This window comes from Mirounga leonina, unplaced genomic scaffold (assembly GCF_011800145.1).
Source record: "Mirounga leonina isolate KUSES-001 unplaced genomic scaffold, KU_Mleo_1.0 Mir_153, whole genome shotgun sequence".
Lineage (NCBI taxonomy): Eukaryota > Metazoa > Chordata > Mammalia > Carnivora > Phocidae > Mirounga > Mirounga leonina.
The window spans coordinates 7952190-7974510 of NW_023270387.1; the positions used below are offsets into that span (position 1 = coordinate 7952190).

The 22321-nt window shown below is 38.9% G+C and overlaps 1 protein-coding gene across 1 annotated transcript in view; it reads left to right on the plus strand.

Moving 5' to 3' along the window:
- The window catches only part of CUNH11orf53 (chromosome unknown C11orf53 homolog), a 494983-nt gene that overhangs the window by 394309 nt on the left and 78353 nt on the right, over positions 1–22321 (plus strand). Inside the window, exon 9 of the mRNA XM_035008894.1 lies at positions 710–828. The gene's annotated coding sequence lies outside the window, so the exon portion shown is untranslated. The remainder of the gene's footprint in view (positions 1–709; positions 829–22321) is intronic.

Consider the following 22321-nt stretch of genomic DNA (forward strand, 5'->3'; position numbering starts at 1 on the left):
GATGTGTCTTCATGGGGTTTGGGATCATATGTGTCTTGCTCTTCATAGTTTGGGGACCTCTCACGGTGCCTGGCACATAGTAGGTTCTTAATAAATATTTACTGAATAAACAAGTTTTATTTTATTTCCTATTCTATATAGTAAGACAAGGAAATATATGACTTAGAAATAGTTCTTTAGAAATCCTAAAAATTTTAAGTTTCAGTAATTTAAAAAATATTTGGTTATTTAGAAAATGTGTTTATGCAAAATACTTCGTTTTCTAATTATGGTAGCTAAATAAGGATCTACTTCATTCTTATTTTTACTTATTGTTTGTGGCACTTGGGTCAGTTTTCAGTGTCAGTTTAATCATGTGATTTAGAGTCGTACTCAACGTGAGTTGAAGTTTGCAAACTAAGTTTCATAAGACATTATTGAGTAAATATTCCTCTGAAGCCCAATTATATTATATAATCTGAATTCCTAATTTCTGCTGCTTTGACAGGCCAGACGCAGAGGCAGAAGTGAGAAGAGTAATTCATGACTGACTTACGTCTTAGCTTCGTTTCCTATGATTTTACCCCTCCTTAAAACAGCCCTGTCTTACTCCTGACAAGAAGAAAAGCATAATATTCTTACAGTTAAATAGACACAAACACATATTGGACCTAGAGTCTGTTTGGAATCCTTCTGATTTATTGGCTGTGTTATTTTTCTGCTGCCACAGGGTTTGGAACCAAGCTGTTGGCAGACTGTAGGAACCGGGCAGCTCTCTGTGAATCCAGAAAGAGAAACGGGGTAACAAATCAAGCCTTCAAAGAGCAAAGCCGATTTCAACGACTGAAGGTAATTTCTGTTCTCTAAAGAGGAAAAAATAGGATTTGATAAATACTCTACAAATATTGCTACAGTTATATAAAGCCTCAGAGTGAACCTACTTCAGACTCATTTCCTCACCCCCAATCATGCACGTTCTTTTTGGTTTTCATACTCTTAACTGTTCTGTTTGCCTAAAGAGGTTGGCATCATGCCTGTAGAGTGATGTTTCACAACTGGTGCTCACTGATTTCAGGTTCTGCACATAGTGGCTTTCGTCAAAAGCCAAAGGTAAGGCTTTGTGTGTACACCCTATGGGATAAAACACTTTTCCAGACAATGTTGCTTAGAAGAAGTTACACTGACTTTGCTAATTCCTAGATGGCCCTGCCTACCATCTTGTGTCTTAAAATTACAGAGCAGAACTGTAGCTGGCACCACTGAGACTCTAGTTGAAATTCATTTTCTAAAAACCATGGCTTAGTATCTTCCTATAGCCAAAATGGATGGTTCATTGCCGAACACATTTATAAAAACTCTTTTAGTTGTAAATGATAGAAATCCAACTTCAACTAGCTTGAGCAAGAGATTGGGGTTGGGCACCTGCGTGGCTGAGTTGGTTAAGCGACTGCCTTTGGCTCAGGTCATGATCCTGGAGTCCCGGGATCGAGTCCCACATCGGGCTCCCTGCTCGGCAGGGAATCTGCTTCTCCCTCTGACCCTCCTCCCTCTCATGCTCTCTGTCTCTCATTCTCTCTCTCGCAAATAAAGAAAAAATCTTAAAAAAAAAAAAAAAAAAGATTGGGGTTATTGTCTCAGAATCCAGGAAAGATTGAGACAAGAGAAGACCTTTGAAATAGCAGATACCCAGGTGGTTTCAGGGACAATTGAAGCTAGCAACCCAAATGCACCCCACCTACCCCTTTTTGTACCCCTCATCTCTCAGCTAAGTTTTCTTCTCTCTCACTAAAGATGGCTCTCTTGTACATAACGGGAAAACATGGGTACCAAAATCTCCTAAGTATTCTTTATAACTTCTAGCACAAAATAAGGACTGACGCTCTCAGTTCTAGTCAAAATCTGCAAAAAAAAATGATACTGGCTCAGTTTGGGTCAGATGCTCAGTCACAGGGGTGAGGTCATGTGAGAACAAAGAAGCTCTTATAACAGCCATATAAATAGGGATACAGAGCAGAAAATATCACAGTTGTTCACTTCACAGAGCATCAATATTAAATGTATTAGGATAAAATAAGGGTAATCTGGCTTTCTATGAACCTTATTGAATATCATAAAATATTTTAGTTCAACTCAAGAAAAACCCAGTAGATCTAGAAAAGCTGTATAGAAAGATAACAAATAACAAATTACTTTAAAGCAAAAAGCATTGCTGCAGCTAGAGGGTCATTTCACAATGGCAGAAGGTTTTCTTTAATAGGAAGAAATAAAGATTCTTAATACATATATAGCTACTAATTTGACATGAAAATATATAAAGCAAAAGTGACACATGGAAAAGTGGACAAGTCTACGTATTTAAAAATATCTTCCTGAAATATATCAGTTCTGTCCAAATTACCTAGATCACCACTGCCAGAAGCAAACATTTCCCATGAGATTTCTTAAGAGCTTAGGTTTCTGCGGTTGGTAGATAATGCCAAGGAAGTCCTGTCTCTGGCACAGAGGGACGAGGTATAGCTTGCAACATGTCAAGAGCACTTAGTTTTCGATCCAGAGTAATTATCACTAATCCTACTACTGGATATCATCTAGTGACTGGGTGATTAAAAAGCAATGTGGCAAAGAGATCTCTGCCTCACTTTTCTGAGATAAATCCAAGCAGTTGTATGGCCTATGCAAAAGCATAGCTTCTTATGGAAATATCTGTCACAGAAACACAAAGTTGGCCTCACAGACGAACAGAGCTTTCAAAAGTTGAGGGAAAGCAAGTCATTTCTATTTCTTGAGGATTTAATATTTTTTTAAACATGAATGGCAAAAAAAAAGAAAATTTGTGGAATATTACTTTCAATATTATATTTAACAAATCAGCACTTTTAACACATGATTATGATGATTGTATATAAGACAATATCTCGAACTGTAAAGTGGTGGATCTTGGCAAATATGAGGTCCAGGCTGGATGTCCCTGTCACGACTCCTCACCTCTGAGGAGGGACTACTCCCCTCCCCAGAACCAAGCCCCACAAGAGGCCCCAGGACACATGTACAAACTACTTTGATTTAAATTCCACAGACCTAATGCATTAGTCTTGGGAATTAAGTGTACTGGGATCATATCTTGCTCAGATTAAGATCCACATCTTTTGGGTGCCTGGGTGGCTCAGTTGGTTAAGCAACTGCCTTCGGCTCAGGTCATGATCCTGGAGTCCCGGAATCGAGTCCCGCATCGGGCTCCCTGCTCAGTGAGGAGCCTGCTTCTCCCTCTGATCCTCCCCCCTCTCATGTACTCTCTCTCATTCTCGCTCTCTCAAATAAATAAATAAATCTTTAAAAAAAAAAAAGATCCACATCTTTTTCTTAAAATGTTAAATCCTTTGTCTAAGATCAGAGAATTCCCAAAAAAACTAAGTGTAATGATTACTGAGGGGTAGCTTCCTAATCAAAATACTTTCTTAAACATAAAATTTGAACTTATAATGAAACTTCCCTGGGACTATGCCAAATTTGCATATTCATAATGCTAAAAGGGAATAGAATTAGCAGGCAATAAAGGAAGATAATCAGAGGCCAAGGAACCAGCTTTGATGATCAAAATGCATTTTTATTTAAAATGTTTCACAGATGAAGACACCAGCTTTGAGAAGATGTCATCCGTCCACATTCCCACAGCTAATAAAAAGTAGGATGCACATAACTCGTATCTGTCCTATTCCAAGACCCACACTAATAGGTAATAGTGTAGTAGGTATTTTGCTGGATTCAAATACATTTACTAAATTCATTTATTCATTTCATTCTTTTGTTCCTGTAATCTTACATTTAATAAATCTTTATGAGCACCTAACAATAAAGGCATTATGCTAGGTCCAGAGAAACAGCAAGGAACACAAAGAAATCATTGTCCTCATAAACATACAGTCTTAATGAAGAAGACCTAATACAATGTAAAAAAAATTAATGTATTTGGGCAAATAAGACTTGAAGGGGGTTTGTTCAGATGAGCACTATATACTGTAAGAAAGTGTCTTAAGCAATAGAAGCTAAACAAATGTGAGTGTTTGAAACAAGAGTAAGAAAGTCAGGATTGGCCTGGTTCCTAATATAATCTTATTATATGCATAATTTTGTAAATGATTTCATCCTACTTCATTGAGTAGATAGATAGATGGGTAGGTAGATAGATGACAGATACACCCATGCATAGATACAAACATAGATGGTAGACAGATGGATGGTGACAGGTAAATCCATGATAGATGATTGGGGATGGGGGTGTAGAAAGAAAACCCATAACTCAGACAGAAAAAGCAAGAATCCTAACTTTGGACCACATTCCTCCTGAAATTCCCTAAATTTTGCTTTCAAAGTATTCGCAGAAACCATTTCTACTTTGTCTGAGAGTGTGATGATCTAAGACGCTTAGCCACCCCTGTGTTAGCCCTCAGGGAGCCTCGCTTATGTTCCAGCCTCAGCGTTCTTTCCTATTCCATGCAGTTCTAAGCAGGAGGCAGCCTCTGCCCAAGCTCAGATGGGCCAGCAGCATCAATAGCCATGGATGCCACAGCTGCTACTTGTTTTCTGTTTGTTTTTGGTGTTCTCTGCTTAAGCTTTGCCATGAGTTCAGACTGACCTTCTGACCATTGGTCTTAATAAGTGAAATTGAGTATTTTATAAGCAGTCAAATGGGATCCATTATCCCTTAGCACACACCATATTCCTTAGGCACGTGGGGTGAGGGTGCACATAGACAAACAGATGGCAGAGCTGGGGTAAGCATAGAACACTCACCTCTGAGGGGTGTTCCTGCATGGCCTTCACAGGGCAGAAACCTTGACCCAAATACACCCACAATCCTCTTCACCCTCTAACACCTAAGAAAAATATACGTCCAAGAAATAGATCTCTTATATCCCCAGGCTTCTTGATCCTGATCATTTTTTAAATTAAGAGAAACGTCATTTGGGGGCACCTGGGTGGCTCAGTCAGTCAAGCGTCCAACTCCTGATTTCAGCTCGGGTCATGATCTGTGTCCTGAGATCGAGCCCTGCATCAGGCTCTGCTTAAAATTCTCTCTGCCTCTGCCCCTCCCCCTGCTCTCTGTCTCTTAAAAAAAATTGATTTCTTCATTAATCCCCTCATAAATCCTTTCAGTCAACACTTGTCAAGCACCTATTGTGTTCACATTGCTAGTGGAGAGTTGGGGAAAGAGAAATCTGGGAGGCTCTGGCCTGGAGAAGCACTGTTCATGAACCAGTTCCTGGGTGAGCTCAGGCAGAAAGACGTGTCTGTTCACCAAGTATTTCATAACAGTCCTACCCTTCTAAGCAGAATTGTTTATTTAACTTCCTTCTATAGCTGCATACTCTAGGTCTCTAGCTCTGTCCAGGTTTAGGTTTCCAGAATTCACATGAATTTTTATAGTTTTACATTTCTATAGCTTCCCAAATGGAACTCTCTTGTATGAAATGAAAACATAGAAGCACCCAGAAAAACATCAGCTCACATCTTTGAAATCTATAAGAAAGTGAAATAGCAGTAGGGGAAAATGGCCTTTTTAATGCCAATTATGTTATCTCAGCTCTATCTTAAATAAACGGAAGTGGTAACTAGGGAGTAAATTCAGCTTTCCAGAAACAGATGTTCCTCTCACTCGGGTACTAGAGTTTGACACTGCTTTCTAATGCACCAAACAATGACATCTAATTACCTTAGGAAGCCAACACTTCTTGATTACTCTGTGCCAGGAACTGCGCCAGGTGCCAGCAATACATGGATAAATATGACACAGTTTCTGTTCTCAAAGAACTTGGCTTATCAGAATGAATCCTGTGGCTTCCTCAGAGTTGGTACAGGCAACTATTTAAAAATATCTCTCTCCAGTGGCATTATTGGGATGGTCCTGCATCTCTGCCTTAAGCCAAAGAACAAAACTCAAGAGATCACAGAAATCTGGGGATAGTTCTCAGCAAGCAGGTAAGAGCATCACACAGCAGGCTCTAATGGAGTCCGTAGGAAATGTGTAGCCTGCTGCTTAATCTGGAAACCAAACACGGGTTGCAAACACTTAAAGAAGAAATGCTTATGAGTGGTTCTAAAGGAAAGTGATGAACAGAATGTGACTTTGAGGGTAGTGAGGAGGCCTAGGGAGTGATGGGTCATACTGTCCTCACAAGATGTCAGGGCACCCAGACCTGCCCACCCTAACACAGCTCCCCTGTGGAGCCCAGAGAACAGAGTGGAATCACTCAATTCCATTAGCACTGTGTTTGTAATATTTAACAAGCTTCCCACCATCCTCAAATAACTCTTGTCAGAGAAACCTGTGGTATAAGAAGTAGTGGAATAGAGCATTGGTAGCATGCTGTCTGTCCCGAATGTTTGGATCCATTCCTTAAGCTTCTCGGTCCGCAGTTTCCTAACCTATAAAATGGGGATAATTTAGTTTGGATTCAATTACATAATGAGTGTTGAACACCTACATGATGTACGTAGGGCACACTGCCTGGATCAATAAATGTTGGCTTCCCGGAGAAAAGATTTTAGAATATGCCTCAGGGTACATTTGTAAAGATGATATATAATTATAGCAGCCAATGGGTAAAGAACAAATTTGTAAAGCCTCAATACTAAAGACTGGAATATAAGCTGAGTGTTTGGGTGACTGGAAGAGGCCCAGCAAAAAGAATAGAGCATTGTATGGAACTCAGTGCCTCCTGAGAGAGAGCTCTGTAAGTCCCGTGGAAGAAGGGAAACTGTCAAAACAAGCAGGCATTCAGTTTATTCATCAAACACAAACTGAGTGTCTACATTGTGCCTACACCGAGTGACATTCTGTTAAGAAACAGGGACAGAGAAAGAGGTTGCAGCAACAGAAGATTCAAGAGACCCTACAGTAGAGCTCAGTCAAAGGTAGCCACAGGATAGGCCACAGGGTAGACTCCCATAGGAGTAGATCTCCTCTTCCACGGGGTCCCCACCTAACTGACCGATCGTCTTACTCAGGAGAAAGGTGAGAGTTACAAGTTAGGAAACAGGCACTTTGAGCGATGGAGGGATTGCTGACTGCCTAACTACAACAGGTTTGGGCGATGCAGCCTTGTACTTCTGAAAGCTTACCAGCTCTAACCCCAGGCCAGGAAGGACACCACATGCTACAGGACTCAGAGGAGGGAGAATTTGCTCTCAGCTGAACATGTGTCACCTCATTGTAAGAGCAATTTACAGATACATGCTGTCATGGGCTTGAAAAGCAGTTTGGAATATATATATATATATATACTCAAATTACATTCCAAACACATATATATGTATATAAACACACATATATATATAGTATGTGTGTGTGTGTATATATATATATACACACATATATGGATAATGGATAATATTGTATCAAGTGCTAGGTTCTGGATGAAATGCCATTCTAACCACTGAGCAACAATAAAGAAAGTCTTTACAAGCTTACAAAGAAATATTAAAGAATCCACCAATCATACCACGTACCAATGAAATAAATTGCTTTGAGATGCTGCTGAAATAGGGTGAAAAGAATAAGTGGGACTTTATTGTAAGCTCACAGCTCAGTTTGTTCCCGGCAATGTTAACTCTGACCCGTAACAATGTGTGCCCATTAGTTACTAGCTGTGGCTTTTCTCCAGCCAGGTCTTTGTGCTAGAGAGGAGGATGGCGGTTATCACCATTAATTAAAATCGGCTCTATAAAAGGAATTAGAAAGTAAAGGACCCTTTTCATATAAGATAAGGGGAAACAAGTGGTAGAGTAGATGGTCCCTTCCCTTAGGAAAATCATTCTGAACAAGAAATGGGAAGAAAACAAGTGTAATGATCACCCCAAATGCGGGCTTTTTAAGAGAGTTTGGGGCCCATTATGGAAAGGGTTTGTTTCAATGCTGTCAACATTCTTGTAAATGTATGGGAGTTTTAGACCCTTCCACTACTTCTTTTAGTAAGACTTTCCAGTGTATGAATTGACTTTCTTTACACAGGCTCGTGATGCACTTCCTTTGATTTACCTACACAACAACCGGGTGTGTAAGAGAGTTTAGGCTTCCGGGGAGATAGATGGTTCTAGACACAGGAGAACATAGGCTTTACATGTTGGCACTGAGCTGCCCATGTGCTCGCATGGCGCTTGCCCTTGCATCCACACAGCTATCAAAAAGCAAAAAGCATTCCACTCTGAGAAGTTTCAGTGCTTCCTCCACTTAGGAGCCCACAGGGTTTCTCCATGCTGACCTAGCCACATCAAGGAGAATGGCCATTTCCCTGACCTCCGCCAAGTGGAACAGTAAAATGCACAGACATTAACTACTTTGTTAGCTTGATGAGTTTTAACCTGTGCACGCACACATACCCTCTACCTCCCTCAGGCTGTGGAATTGTTCCATCACTAGAAAGTTCCCTTGTGCCCCCTTTGACATGAACCCCCTCAACTGTCCCTCCGGGCAGGAATCCACTGGTCTGATTTCTATCACTATAGAGTGTATTTGTGTCTGTTCCAGAGGTTCATATAAATGGAAGAGTATAGTAGGTACACTTTGGGTGTGGCTTCTTTCACTCAGCAAAATATTTTCAAGCTCCATCTATGTTGTTGACCCCATCCGTCATTTCTTCCTTTTCATTGCTGAGTCGTAGGCATTGTATAAACGCCCTAAGGTTTACTGATCCATTCTCTTGATAATGGACATTTGAGTTGTTTTCCAGGTTTTGGCTGTTAATATTTGTCTACAGTTTTTGCTGTATACTTACTCATATCCCTTCGGTCAACACCTAGAAATGGAATTGCAAGGACAGAGGATAGATACATGTTTAACTTAATGAGAAACCCTGACCAACATTCGGAGTCATCAGTCTTCTTCATTGTACCATGCAAGTGGCTGTGTTGTGGTACCTCATTGTGGTTTTAATTTGCATTTCTCTGATGACTGATGATATTGAGCATTATTTTCACGTGCTTATTGACTTTTCAGATCTCTTCCTTTGTGAACTATTTGTCTTTTGCTCACTAGTAAATTGAGTTGCCTCTTTATTATTGAATTGTAGTTCTTCATATATTCTGCTTATAAGTCCTTTGTTAGCTATCTATGACAAATATTTTTTCCTGGTCTGTGGGTTCTCTGTTCATTTTCTTAACTATGATCTTAACAGGTCTGACCTTTTGGTAATCAGAAGTGTGTAATTTGATGAAAACCTATTTTCATTGTTTTTTTCCTTTATGACTAGTGCTCTCTGGATCCATCTAAAAATCTTTGCCTAACCAAAAGTTACAAAAAGTTACAAAAATATTCTCCTATGTTTTCTTCTAGAACAAAGTTTCCTGACCTTTTTTACATTGTCATCCCCCATGTGAGTTTCCTAAGGCCACCATAACAAAGTAACAAACTAGGGGCTTAACACAACAGAAATTTAGTGTTTTGGGGCACCTGGGTGGCTCAGATGGTTAAGCATCTGCCTTTGGCTCAGGTCATGATCCCAGGGTCCTGGGATCGAGCACCACATCGGGCTCCTGGCTCAGCGGGGAGTCTGCTTCTCCCTCTCCCTCTGCCTTTCCCACTGCTCATGCTCTCTCTCTCTATCTCTGTGTCTCAAATGAAGAAATAAAATCTTTAAAAAGAAAGAAAGAAAGAAAGAAAGAAAGAGAGAAAGAGAGAGAGAAAGAGAGAAAGAAATTTAGTGTAATTTAGTGTTTCACAGTTCTGGAGGCTTGAAGTCCAAAATCAAGGTGTTGGCAGAGCCTTCCTGTCTTTGACAGCCCTAGGGGAGGATCCTTCCTTGCCTCTGGCTAGCTTCTGATGGTTTGCCAGGAATCCTTGGCATTCCTTGGCTTGTAACACTTTACTGCAATCTCTTCTCTGTCTTCACATGGCCTTCTCCCCTGTGTGTCTGTCTCTATGTCTCTTCCCCTCTTCTTATAAGGACACTAGTCATATTGTGTTATTGTGTTAGGGACCTACCCTACTCCAGTGTGACCTCATCTTTGCTTCTTAATTATATCTGCAAAGACCCTATTTCCATACAAGACCACTTTGAAGGTACCAGGGGTTATGACTTCAGCCTAAGTTTTTGAGAGACACAATTCATACCAACAGTATTTCCACAGGAGTCTTTTTAGATATTCTCTTTCTAATCAGCTAGTCCCCTAACATGAAATGTGTTAATATCCACAGATATAATGTATATCTGTTCTTGTACTATGACCCTTTGGAGGGCCACAAACTGTTGTAATATCCAAGATTTTTTTACCCTCCAAGGGCTGATTTTCACCCCCTTTCACGTTCAGATATATTAGCCATCTCTAATTCATTTCTGTGTATAGTGTGAGATACAGGTTGGAGGTCACCTCTCATATGGATATCCAGTGGCTCCTGCATTGTTTGTTAAAAGCCTTTCATTTTGTCATTGAATTGCTTTGGTACCATACTCTGAAGGTGTAGTTTTATTTCTGAACTCTTATTGAGCTGTGTGTCTTTACACCAAGAGCACACGGTGTGTATATAATGCAGCTTTATAGTACAGCTCTTCTTTTTAAAGATTATATTAGCTATCATACATTCTTTGAATTTCTAGATAAATTTTAGAAATGACATGCCAATTTCTACACACGCACACACACACACACACACACACAGCCTACTGGGTCTTGACTGGAATCATGTTGAATGTATAGATTAATTTGAGGAGAGTCATCATCTCAGCAATATTGAGTCTTCCAATCCATGATCGTGGTATAACTCTTCATTTAATTTAGATCCCCATTAATGTCTCTCAGAAATATTTTTGTATTTTTGTGTTTTGTCAGTATACAGATTTTACACATATTTTGTTACTTTTACATGCTATTCTAAATTATATTGAATTTATTTTAAAGAAGTTTATTGCCAGTATATAGAAATGCAATTACTTTTTGTATATTGATTTTGAATCCTACAACCTTACTAAACTCACTTATTTGTTCTAGTGGTTTTATATAGATTCTCTAGGGCTGTCTGTATATAGAACATGTTGTCTATGAACAAAGACACTTTTTTCATCCTTTTTCAATCAATGTCAAGTAGAAATAGTGAGAGTGAGCCTCTCTGCTTTATTTCTAACCTTAGGGGGAAATTTTTCAGATTTTACCACTAAAGAAGAAGTTAGCTGTAGGTTTTTTGTAGATGTCCTTTATCAGACTGAAAAAAAAGTTTCTTTTTACTTGCAGGCTGCTGAGGTTTTTTCTTAAATAAATGGGTGTTACATTTTGACAAATATTTTTTTCTCTATGGCAATTGTGTGATTTTTGTCCTTTATTTTTCTAATCTGATAAGTTACAGTAACTGATACTGATTTTCAAATCTTGAACCAATCTTATATTTATGAAATAAATATCCGTCGACGGTGAGGTATTAACTTTTTTTATGTCACTGAACTAAATTTGCTAGTTACTTGATAAGGTTTGTGCATATATATATTCATGAGGGAGGTTGGTTTATAGTTTGCCTGTGATGTCATTAGTTTTGGTGTCAAGGTAATTCTGGTCTCATAAAATAAATTGAGAAGTATTATCTCCTCTTCTATTTCTTGGAAAAAAAATTGTTTAGGATTGGTATTATTTTTCCTTAAATGTTTAGTAGAACTCACCTGCGTAACCAGCTGGGCTTTCCATAGAGAACGGATTTTAAATTATGAATTCAATATTTTTCATAAATATAAGTCTATTCAGATTTATTATTTCTTCTTGTGTCAGTTTTGTTAATTTATATCTTTCAAGGAATTTGTTTTATTGAAGTTGTTGAATTTACTAGCATAAATTTATACATTATATTCCCTTTTTATCCTTTGAATGTCTATAGGCATTTGAATTTTGAAAGTCTGGAGTAGTTTCGTTTCTTAATTCCTTATTTTGGTAATTTGCACTTTCTTTTTTACTTGATAAGTCTTGGTGTTTCTCATTCACTGAACTTGTCAAAGAACCAATTTTTAGCTTCATTGGCTTTCTCTATCATAAATTTTCAGTCTTAATTGATTATGTCTCATGTCTTTATTATTTCTTTTGCTTTGGTTTAATTTGCTCTTCTTTTCCTAGCTTCTTAAAATGAAAAATTCATCATTTCTTCTTTTCTGATATAAATATTAAAGCTATAAACTTCCCTTAAGCCCTGCTTTAGAGGCATCCCACAAGTTTTTTATATGTTCTGTTTTCACTCATATTTAGTTCAAAATATCTTCTAATTTTCTTTCTGGTTTCTTCTTTTGTCCACAGGTTATCTAGAAGTGTGTTGATTAATTTCCAAATAAATTAGAGTTCTTTTAATAAATTAGATAGCTCTGTTGCTAATTTCCAATTTAATTCTATTATAGTCTGTGGGATTTCTCTCTTTCTTTCTTTTTAAAATTTACTGAGGCTCATTGTATGGTCCAACATACAGTCTATATTGGTGAATGTTCCATATGTATTTAAGAATGAGTATTCTGTAGTTTTTGCACATAGTGTTCCATAAAGGTTAATTAGGTCAAGTTGTTCATTTATATTCTTCTGTTCTCTTTTATATCCTTTCTGATTTTCTGTCTACTACGTTTTTTATCAGTTACTGAAAGAATGTTCAAATCTCCAAATACAGTTGTAGATTTGTCTATTTTTCCTTTAAGTTTTATCAGCATTACTATCATTTTGTTTTGTAGCTTGTTATTAGGTGCACACACATTGAAGATTGTTATCTTTATGCTATTACCACAATATCTTAGATACTATAGCTTTATAATAAATCTTGAAGTCAGTACTGTAAGTCTTCCAACTTTCCTTTTGTCCTTTCAAAGTCATTTGGCTATTCTAGGTTCGTTGCATTTCAAAATGAATTTTAAAATCAAATTCTACAAAAATTCTGCTGGGATTTTGATTGGGATAACTTTGAATCTATAAATCAATTTGGGTAGAATTGACATCTTAACAACATTGAGTCTGCCAGTTTATGAATGTGGTATATATATATACATATATATACACACACACACATATATGTCACATTCATATATCTTCATTTATTTAAGTTTTTCATTTCTCTAAGAAATGTTACTTGGTTTTCAGTTACAGGTCTTGCATGTTACCTACTAGATTTATGTCTTTATATTTATCTCTAAATATTTCCTATTTTGATATGATTGTAAATGGTAGGGTTTTTTTCTGTTTCTGATTGCTCATTGTTAGTGTAAAGAAATGCAGTTGATTTTTGTATATTGATCTTATATCAGGCATTCACTTATAAGTTCTAGTGCCTTTTTGTAGATTCCTAAGATTTTTCCATATAGATGATCAAGTAGCTATGAATACAGACAGTTTTATTTCTCCCTTTACAGGCTGCATGCCTTTTATATCTTTTCTTTGCTGTATTACATGTCTAGAACCTTCAGTGCAATGTTGAATAGAAGTGGTGAGAACAGACATCCTTGTTTTGTTCCTTATTTTAGAGGAAAAGTATTCAACATTTCACCATTAAATATGATGTTAGCTCCAGATGCCCTTGATCAAATTGAGAAAGTTGTCCTCTAGTCCTAAGTGGCTGAGAGTTTTTATGAAGAAATGAATGTTAAATTTTGTCAGATACTCTTTTTTTTGCATCTATTAAGATAGACAGTTTTTCTTTTTCTTTTCTCTTTTTTTCCCCAGTTTATATCATGGTGAATTATATTGATTGATTTTCAGAGGAATTATTAACCTGGCATTCTTGTGATAAGCTCACTTGGTCATGATGTACTATTTTTTATGTATATTGTTGGATTCAATTTTATAAAATTTTGTTAAGGATTTTTTCAACTATGCATTTTTCTTTTCTTGTGATGTTCATGCTTTGTCTTAAAATGTTTTAGCTTACACCAGAGTAAGGCTAGCCTCATAGAATGAATTGGGAAATATTTCCTTCTTTCAATTTCTTGAAGATTTTATAGAGAATTGCAGTTATTGATTCTGTAAATTTTTGGTATAAATCATCAGTGAAGCCATTTGGGCCCGGATTTTGGATATGTGTGCAGGACAATTTTTAACCTCAAATTTCATTTCTCTAGTAGATACAATTTGTTTGGGTTACCTCTTTGTTCTTGAATAAGTTCTGATAGTTTGTATCTTTCATGAAGTTGGTCCTTTTCATTTAAGTTGTCAAATTTATTGGCATAACGTATTCATAATATTCCTTCATTATCTTTTTAAGATCTGTAGAATTCTTACTGATGACACCTCTCTCATTCCTGATATTGATAATTCGTGCTTTCTCCTTTTCATTCCTGATCAATGTGGTTTGAGCTTCGTTGGTTATATTTGAACGTTTTCAAAGAACTAACTTTTGCTTTCCTTGATTTTCTCTATTGCTTTTCTGTTTTTAACTTCACTGATTTCTGCTCTGCTCTTTATTACTTCCTTTCTTTTCCATATTTTAGATTTCATTTGCTTTTCTTCCCCCAAGTTTTGTAATGTGTAGGCTGAGGCCACAAATCTATAAAACACCTTCTTTTCTCTTATAGGTGTTTAGTGCTATGAATTTCCCTCAAAGTAACAGTTTAGCAGCATCCCACAAATTGTAATATGTTGTAGTTTCATTTTGATTCAGTTCAAAATACTCTCTTTTCCTTTTATTTCTGCTTAGACCCGTTGGATATTAAGATATGTAAATGGCAAATAAGCATATGAAAAGTTGCACATATTCATACACAGACTTGTATACAAATGTTCATAGCAGTTTTATTTGTAATAGCAGAGAATTGGGAGTGATCTAAATGTACATCAACAAGTGAATGGATTTTTTGAAAAAACCAAAAGTGTTCATATAATGGTACACTTCTCAATAGTAAAAGGGAATAACTATTGATACATGCAACAACATGAATGAACCTCAAAATTATGCTGCATGACAGATGAGAGATAAGAAGAGCATGCACCGTATGGTTGCACTAATATAAAATCCTGGAAAATGCCTGGCACAAAGCGGATGACTTGGCTAGGGAAAGTGAGAGAGGACAGGGAAGGGCAAGAGGGAAGGATTCCCAAGGGGCAAGAGGAAACTTCTGGGGGAAATGGACATGTTTATTATGTTGACTGTGATGATGATTTCACAGGTGCATACATGTGTCAAAACCTATCAAATTTTACACATTAAATGTATGTCATTTATTGCATGTGAACAATAACTCAACACAGCCCCTAAAGAAAAATGCAATCCAGAAAAAATACTGTGGCAGCTCTGGTAACTAGGATGTCTTGTCAGAATCACCCTCTTTCCCTACTTCAGGGGTTTTGCAGCCTTTGACTCAGTGTCTGTGTCTTCTTGCTCCTCTCCTACCCCCTCTGTTTCACTGTCCTCTGTGTGTGTGTGTGTGTGTGTGTGTGTGGTATTAAAACTCCTTAAGAGAAGATCCCTATCGATATTCATGAAGGAGCCTGGCTACCTCAGAGGTCATGAGACCTTGTTTATCTGGTGTATGGGTTGCCCTTGTTAGATAGTGTGCAGCGTCTTGTTCAATCTGTTGTCATCAGGGCGCCACGAAGGAAAGCAAAGTAACCTGCTGACAGGAAGTGCCTTTGGCTGCCTCCCTGAGAGAGGGCTGTGGCTGAGGGGGTTTCTCAAGCTTAATTCTTCCTCCTGGCACAAGTAAGGCCAGATCTCCAGATCAAGCCTGTTCATATGGGCACCTGGGAGTTCAGGCAACCCTTCTACGTACTAGGTCCCAGAAATGGGCTTAGCAGCTCTCTGTAGTCCTTCTCCTCAGACTCAGGAGCTCCCAAGGCAGTGAGCACTTCATTGGGCAAGAACCGCAGGCAGAAACGGACACACTGCTGAGCTATCTCCAAAGCACAAATGGTTCTCAGGCACAATACATTACATAAACAAAAAATGCTCCTCTATTCTCCCTGCGGTCAACTCCTGGATGGCAGAAAATGTTGAGTATAATATATCTGCAGATCTGAAGTCTTACACAAACATGTGACAATGAAGGGGGGAGGGGAACCATTGTTTGAAAACGGGGATTCTGCTCTATTGTCTCCAAAGGCTGAATGCTGAAGGAAAAGGTCACACTCAGAAAGAGGCTCTCCCTGGTCAAACCCAGACCTCTTCGTCTCAGCTGTTTTCTCCAAGGTCCAGGAACAACATCACCCTGGTGTGTGAGTTTGTTTTAGTTCTTTGAATCACTGCTTCTGCCAAGAAACTCCTTGCTGCCTCTTTGTCCTGCCTGCTCTTGGTTCCACTGGTCATTTCCATGTGAAGAATTGAGAGCCCATCGCTGAGCGGGAGGCAGATGTGGCAGCGGAATGTTTGTTTTCATTCAACTCACTCATGTCCTTCTGAAATGTGTTGCACATGTGTAAAAGGACAGACGTAGGAGATGGATGTTCTAGCCGAAGAAATTCTCCAACACAAAGGCAGTGGACCCGCAGCTTTGCAATAAAGCTTTATCATCTTTCTTTTTTTTATCCCCCTTTCTCCTTTCAAAGAGTTTGTTTTTCAGTCACTATTCTAGAACAAGTAATGTGACACAGAATGGACATTACAAGTGAGGGGCGAAGATGAAGCTGAAAAACGGGAACAGAGGTAACTTGAATAATCTCCCGGCCTACACGGACGAGCGCACCGGTCGGCGCTGCCGTCGTGGGAACGACGTACCCCCGACAGGGTGGCTTATGAACAGCAACACCTTTGTTCTCCTACTTCTGGAGGCTGGAAGTCCGGATCGGGAGCCAGCGTGGCTGGCGGGGGGGCCCCGTTCTGGGTCACAGACTTCTTGTATCCTCACAGGGCAGAAGGGCAAGGGAGCTCTCTGCAGCCTCTTTTATTCGGACACCCATTTTCTCTTATCCGGGAGGGTTCTGCCCTCATGAGCTAGTCACCTCCCAAAGGCCCAGCTCCCTCTGTCCTCCGCTTAGGCATTAGATTTTCAGCATATGAATTCTGGGAAAGCATAAACATTCAGACCATGGACATAGCCGTTGCTGAAGACTGGGGTACTTCCCCGTACACGCGCGTGCACACACACACACACACACATACACGCATGCATGCGCTACAGAGAACAGAAATCAAAAGTGACAAAACGCACAGAATTTAGAATCGCCTGACTGGGGCCGTGGCTCAGGGTCACCACTTACCAGTTCTGAGCAAGTCTCTTCAAATTCCAAGTTGCATCAGCACATGGGGGTAACAACAACACCTGACCTACTCATTTCCCAAGGATATTGTAAGAGTGACATTATAGGGGCACCTGGGTGGCTCAGTCGGTTAAGCGTCTGCCTTCGGCTCAGGTCATGATCCCAGGGTCCTGGGATGGAGCCCCACGTGGGGCTCCCTGCTCAACAGGGAGTCTGCTTCTCCCTCTGCCCCTCCCCACTGCTCTCTCTCTCTCAAATAAATACATGAAATCTTTTTAAAAAAGAATAACATTATGTAGCTGCTGTATGACATAATTTTTTTCACCTATGTAATTCTCTGAAATAGCAACAGTCTTTTTTTTTTTTTAAGATTTTTATTTATTTGTGAGAGAGAGAATGAGAGACAGAGAACATGAGAGGGAGGAGGGTCAGAGGCAGAAGCAGACTCCCCGCTGAGCAGAGAGCCCGATGCGGGACTCGATCCCGGGACTCCAGGATCATGACCTGAGCCGAAGGCAGTCGCTTAACCAATTGAGCCACCCAGGCGCCCAGCAACAGTCTTTTAATGAAGGAGGAGTTTCCCTTATTCACCCATTCAAGAACCATTTATTGAGCGCCTACTATGTACCAGACATTCCTCTTCCTCCTTGACAGTTGTCTTTTTAGTTTTCCAGATTCCAGCTTAAATGAGGATTTTATTGCTTCTACCTCTTCCCTGTAACTTCTATATATATAAACTTCTAGAGAAGCTGTGTATACATAAAACACACACGCAGAGAGAAAAACAGATAATATCAACGTTACTGACAAAGGCAGGTGCCAAGCAAGCCAAGAGAAAAATGAAAATGTAAGAATAACAGTGACTTACTCAGAAAAATGTTACACTAAAGGATTTTAGGAAAAGAAGCAGATCGCTGTTCCTAGGAACTTCATAATCTGTGCTCTGAAAAGGAAAAACAGAGTTTTCACCTTTGTCATTGTCATTTTATCAGAGCTTTCAAGCCCTTGTGATCTGTCATCCCACACTGTAAATTTCTTCCTGATCTTCCACATTCGGAAATACTTGCCATTTTAAGGGTCTTGGGCCTCCAGATGTTTGATCCTGCTCCTCCTGTCAAGTTTCTCCATCCCTACATGGTACTAAGTCAGCATCTAAGCTCAAGAAGACAAAAACAAAAAGCCAGAACTGGAACTTAAGCTCAGAGTTGCTAGTTGGCTTCATCTTGCACTTTATTTCAATAGTTGAAAAGACCATGGGTGCCCTGCTGAAAGTGCTTCATGAATAAACAGTAAAAACTTCTCTCCAAAATTGGAGGATGATTTAAGAGCCACAGTTTTCCTCCTGTATAATTCAGAGTTTGAGTAAATAGACAAATTAATTTTAATTCAAAACAAAATAATCACTGCTTTAGCTTCACATATTCATTACATGACCTCAAGTAAAATTTTGGGAAAAAAATACATACTATAAACCTTTGGTTGCTCTTTTATGTTCCTCATTAAACTGTCTGGGGAATGGTTTTTTTCCTTTTAAAGTGCTTGATAGCACCTCTTGTTTATATTTTTATTGTATCTGTTTCTTTGCAAATTAGGAAAACGATAAAACAGTGAAGTAACTTGAATAGACTTCGGCAAAGCTGATCCATGAAGCACACGGAGTCTGATCTGTCAGGCCGGGGCGGGGTGGCGGCCGCGGTCGTAAGCCTGCTTCATGCCCACCCAGAGTTGCAGCCGCATCTCCTACTCCATCCTTTCCTTTTTGGGCAGGAGCACAGGATACACAGGGGTGTCTCCTGCCCCTTGTCCATGCTGCCTTCCCATCCCCGCCACTCCTGCAGCTCTCCTCCCGCTGGGAAGCCTCCAAACCACACGGAGGAGCAGCTTCACAGCACTAAGGCTGACAACTTGGAGAAGGGGGTAGTTCTCCCCTTCAGCAGAGCCTTGGCTGTGTTTGAATGGAAAATTTGCCAGTGCTGAAAGAATGTTTTGCTTCTCCAGCACCCAGGATGTTCTTTGAATACCTGCAAGAGTGGCGGGAAAGACTGGGCTGATGAAGCATCTGACCGTCAAACCAGAGAAAAGTCTCCCGTGCTCCCCGTCACAGGACCATTTTGGGAAGGCAGGAGGTCATGGCTGAACCCAGCCTCCCCTGTGCTAACTCAGCTCCAGTCACACATTGGTGCCCCCAGCACTAATCCATCTGATCATCACTGGTCTCATTGGAAGCTTGCATCCTCCCACAGTACAGGGCTACTGTGTGTCCACTTCTCTAAGATGGGGCACAGAGTCACGCCCCGGTGAGTTCTCCTCAGCTGCTTATAAAGCGTCTGGCATCATGGCATCCTCCTTTTACACAGCAGCAAGCCGCAGGAGGAAGGGAAGGGAAGGGTGGTTATGGATACATCACCTCGGCTGAGCAGAACCAGTTGTTTGTTACAAGGATGAGCTATGTGGGAGGAAGGAGGAGAAAAGGCAAGATTTGTACAGTATTTTGCAAAGTCTGGATTCTTTGTTATTTGTCCAAATAAATAACCCCGAAGAAATGACTCAGTCTTCTGACCCTTGGATATCTGGGACTATGAATGATTTGAAGCTGACTTTTGGTGGATTGCAAGTAAGCAGAATTAAAAAAAAAAAAAAAGGTAATCACATCACAGAAGTGTTAGGAAGCACTGGATTTTGGTCTTGAGCTTTAAACCTGTCACTTTAAAAATGACAAAAGAAAGCTCATGCCAACATACCTTATCCAAGATGACATCAGCATAGACAGTTTCTTCTCTGCATCATGTGTCTTTATCCTGAGCAGACCCTTCTCTGACTTGGATCACCCTGACCCAACCTCCCATTATCTACCCAGGAACAAGAAGAAATAACAAAACTATTTTCTGTGATGGTGGTTATGATTTGGTTTTTAAATGAGCCTAGAGAGAGCTGACTCTGTTTTGTGTTCAAAGTTGTAAATCTTTTATAAAAACTCAAAATGCCTTGAATTGTGAATCTGGCTCTCAAGAATTAATTATGATGGAGCATTATTAAAATGCTTCATTTGGAACATGTCTTGCATCTTGTGCTTTCTTTTAAATGCATATCAGAAGTTATGCTAACAAAGTAAGCTTGGCTTATATCCTGGAGGACATTTCTCACAGCGGCTGTAAATGCCCATAATTTGTGCCCACTTTCTGACCCATGAGACCACACAAATTTCTGAACATTCCTCCAAATGCAAAGAATTGAGCCATGATTATTTCCTACAAAAGATGTTTTGTGAGAAATCTTCACAATATTTTTACATTGGATTTATAGTCAACAGCATCTTTTGTAAAACAGCAATAAAAATTTAAAAAACAAAAAAACAAAAAATAACAAAAAAACAGTAAATTTTTTTTTAAAAATCTTCAAAGCAGAGACTGTTAGTTGTTTTCCTAGTATGTATTCCCTTCCTTTTCCTTTGAATAAAAGCAGAGCCCTCCATCATTGGGTATGGCAATTTGCCCAACTATAAAACTACATTTCTAAGCATCCCTTATAGATGGAAGTGGATGATAAGATATGGGTGTAAGTCATTGCATGTGGTTTCTTGGAAAGGGGATTGATTCAAATGGGAGGCAGGATGGAAAAGCTGTAGCTACTCAGCCATCTTGTGAGCAGCAGGTTGCCCTGAAAATTAAAGCCATTTACTAAGGGCAGTAGAACAGAAAGAAGGAGGAGACTGGGCCCTCAGTGACCAAAGAGTCACCATACTTAGTACCTTATTAGCTTCCTTCTAGACTTCTCTTGTTAGACAAAAAATACATCTCTGATTTATTTTAATTACTTTTACTTTGGATCTTTCTTACTAGCAGCCAAACCTAATCTTGTCTCCCTATTCCCTTCCCAAATGTGCTTGGCAGATATAATGATTGGAATATTAAACTAAATTATTTAAAATTTAAATTAGATGATTCCAACTAAGGGGAAATAAAATCTATAGTTCCTAAGCATGACCACTTCAGTGAAAAAGAATCTCTGGAGCGTAAGAGAGGCATAGAAAGAAATCATTTACAAGGGATTAAGAATCCTTCAACGTCTCAGTTATCCAAATTAAAAACAAAAAGACCCAGTATAAAAAGTAAATCATTGTAGACATTGGCCTTCAGAAGGGGAGAGTCATACACACAGTGTGATCAAAACCCAAAAAACAGGCAGGACCAAGAGGCAAAGGAGGAATGTTTGTGTGTGTTTAATTAATTAAAGGAGGTAAGTGAAATTTTTTTAAAAATGGTGTGGGCAGCTATAAAGTATAGAAATCTTCAGCAATAAGGAAAAAAACCTTCTAAGAAGACATACAGATGGCCAACAGACACATGAAAAGATGCTCATCATCACTTACCATCAGGGAAATGCAAACCAAAACCACACTGAGGTATCACCTCACACTTGTCAGGATGGCTAAAATCAAAAACTCAAGAAAAAACAAGTGTTGGCAAGGATGTGGAGAAAAGGGAACCCTCACGCACTGTTGGTGGGAATGTGAATTGGTGCAGCCACTGTGGGAAACAGTGTGGAGATTCCTCAAAAAATTAAAAATAGAACTACCCTACAATCCAATAATCAAACTACTGGGTATTTACCCAAAGAATACAAAAACACTAACGCAAAAGGATAGATGCATCCCTATGTTTATGGCAGCATTGTTTACAATTGCCAAAATATGGAAGCAGCCCAAGTATCCATTGATAGATGAATGGACAATTCTTCACAATGGAAGAAGTGATATATATATATATATATATATTTTTTTTTTTATTCAGCCATAAAAAAGAATTAAATCTTGCCATTTGCAACAACATGGATGGATCTAAAGAGTATAATGCTAAGCAGAATAAGTCAGAGAAAGACAAATACCATATGATTTCACTCATATGTGGAATTTAAGAAATCAAATGAATAAAGGAAAGAGAGAGAGAAACCGAGTAACACTCTTAACTATAGAAAACAAACTAATGCTCACGGGGAGGTCGGTGAGGGGATGGGTGAAATAGGTGATGGGGATTAAGAGTTACTTATCATAATGAGCACTGAGTAATGCACAGAATTGTTGAATAATTATATTATACACCTGCAACTAACAGAACACTGTATGTTAACTACACTGGAATTAAAATTTTTTTTAATATTTAAAATATTTTTAAATTTTTAAATTTTTAAAAAATATTTTTAAATTTAAAAAAATTTT